Source organism: Carlito syrichta, unplaced genomic scaffold, assembly GCF_000164805.1.
Source record: "Carlito syrichta isolate Samal-C Ts95f unplaced genomic scaffold, Tarsius_syrichta-2.0.1 Scaffold308851, whole genome shotgun sequence".
Taxonomy (NCBI): domain Eukaryota; kingdom Metazoa; phylum Chordata; class Mammalia; order Primates; family Tarsiidae; genus Carlito; species Carlito syrichta.
Window position 1 is genome coordinate 442,212 of NW_007252947.1, and position 2,182 is coordinate 444,393.

The 2,182-nt window shown below is 56.5% G+C and overlaps 1 protein-coding gene across 2 annotated transcripts in view; it reads right to left on the reverse strand.

The window, feature by feature from the left end:
• The window catches only part of LOC103268585 (A-kinase anchor protein 2), a 305,955-nt gene that overhangs the window by 123,385 nt on the left and 180,388 nt on the right, over positions 1–2,182 (reverse strand). The window contains exon 1 of one of the 2 annotated variants that reach the window (XM_021716624.1): positions 1,638–1,776. The exons of the other annotated variant lie outside the window; for it this stretch is intronic. The gene's annotated coding sequence lies outside the window, so the exon portion shown is untranslated. Of the gene's footprint in view, positions 1–1,637; positions 1,777–2,182 lie in introns of those variants that run through there. 2 annotated transcript variants of the gene reach the window in all.

Here is a 2,182-nt window from a genome sequence, read left to right on the forward strand (position 1 = left end):
AAAAAAAAAAAAAAAAAGAAACAGAGTCAACTCCTTACTGGATACACCTAATTTCTAGACATCTTTCTATGAAATTGTATCCATCAAAGCTGGGGAGGCTACCAGACTGAGAGAGAGGTGTTTAATTAAGTGGGAGCATTCCCAGGAAGAAAGTGTGATGCTCAAGTGAACTCTAATCAGAACCAAGACAAGGAAACACCCCCCCTGGGATTACAATGGCGAGGTGGGTTTGTACTCAGGCAGCCTCCTAGAGCTTGTGAAACCTGAGCTGAAATTGAAGGTGCTTCCTGGGAGGCGTTAACCAGTTCACAGATTCAAGGATGCACTACGGAGAGAGCTGTGTAGACATGTGAGTAGATGAAGTCCTTTTTCAAAGATAAATACATTTAGGAAATCTGCCCAAATTATTGGTGCTGCACATGAAACTGCCACAGGGAAGGGTACCGATTTATCAAAGTCGGGCCACGCAGCTTCTCAGGACCAAAACCCGAGCTGGCTTTACCAGGCGTAAGGAGATAATCTACCGTCTCTCTAAACAAGTCACCTCCCCCAGACGCCCTTTTTGTGTAGGTGAGGGGGGGTGGGGAATCCCCAGGGCAGGCGCGCGCCTGGCATCAGTGTTGGGGAGCCCGGCAGCCCAATGCGCCGCCTCTTCCTCACCGCGCGCAGCTCCGCCCTCTGCCTTCGGTTCTCACCCGGCCACCAGTGTCACCGCTCCCCGGTGAGGGCTCCCGGCCCCCACCGGCTTCGTTTCAGTGCCCCCTCGTCTGCCCCGTTTCTCTAGAATTTCTCAGGGCCGCCAGCGTCTCCTTGTTCCTATCCCTGCGGACGCGCTGCCTCCACGAACCACAGGCAAGGCTTGCCCAGGGCTCTCCCTCACGTTCTGCTCCCTCCACTCCCGAGTGTCCCCACGAACAGCCCAAAGAGACTTAAGCTCCAGCTTTACCCCGGAGAAGACACCAGATCCCAACTGCTGAGGTCCTTATTTCTGGCTCAGCTCGGACCCGGACCGCGCTCTTCCTCCCCAGGCAGAAGGGGCTGCCGCCTCCTCCAACATTAATCATCTCCCGAGTTCAGCTCCCTGGACCTCACTCCGAAGAGGCTCCAGCTGGCCTCAGTTCCCCTGCAAAGCTTTGGGCTTCCGAGAATGTCCCCAGCGCTGCCACCCCAGGAGGCAAGACCCTCGCCTTCCTCGCGAGCTGGAACCGGAGGCTCAGTCCCCCGATGCTCCCGGGTTTAGAGAGGCGGCCCGGTCACGTTTAATGTCACTGCTTTTCCTGTACAGCTGCGTGTGTGCATGTGTGTGTGCGCGCGCGTGTGTGGGGGTGTGTGTGTACGCGCGCGCGCGAGGAGGGGGGTCCTAAGTTTGTTTTCCGAAAGCATATATTAGTGAATAAGTATCGAACAAAGCAACCAAAGGCTCTGCCCTCCCCCAAATCTAGGAATGCAAATCCACATGGCCACAGTCCTTCCAGCCAGGCCCCCACCCCGCACACGCTCCGCTGGGCAAAAACCATAAAAAGCCCTATAAAGCCCGCGGTGCTTCCTAGGACTCCCAGATCTCCAGTCCCTCCCGGGCCATCCCTTCCCCACGCCCGAGGACCCAGTGTCCTCCGCGTACCAGCTCAGACACCCACCTCTGGGCGCCGGTTCCCAGGGGCGCAGCCCTCGGGCTCAGCTCCTTGCACCGCGTGGCCGCTGCCTCTCGTTAGGGGCGTCCGGGAGACTCCGGGGAAAGGCGCGCGGCGACCCCGGACTGGGGCAGGCGCATCTGCAGGGAGTGGCGGCCGCAGGGCGCGCTGGAGGGCGGGGAGTGCCATTTGACCCCAGGAAGTCGACATTGCGTCCCTACCCCCTATCCTGGGCAACAAAATGAAACCCTGTTTTGTTTTGTTTCGATGTTTGCTTTGTTTTGCTCCTGTGGTAGAAATCATTTGATTTTGCCTACCCCAAAGTCTTACCCTTCTTCTCACAGAGTCTTGTCTCCCCAATGACTCGGCCCAGTGATTAGCTGGAAGAGGACAGATCAAAAATGCTTGATAAGAAGGGATAAATATGGGCTGAGCGAGAGAGAGCGCTCTCTAGCCGCTAGCTACAGTGACATTAGCCTAGCTTTCATCACTACACGGAAGGGAGAACTGACACACAGAAACAGACAGTGAAGTCCCTATGACATCACCCA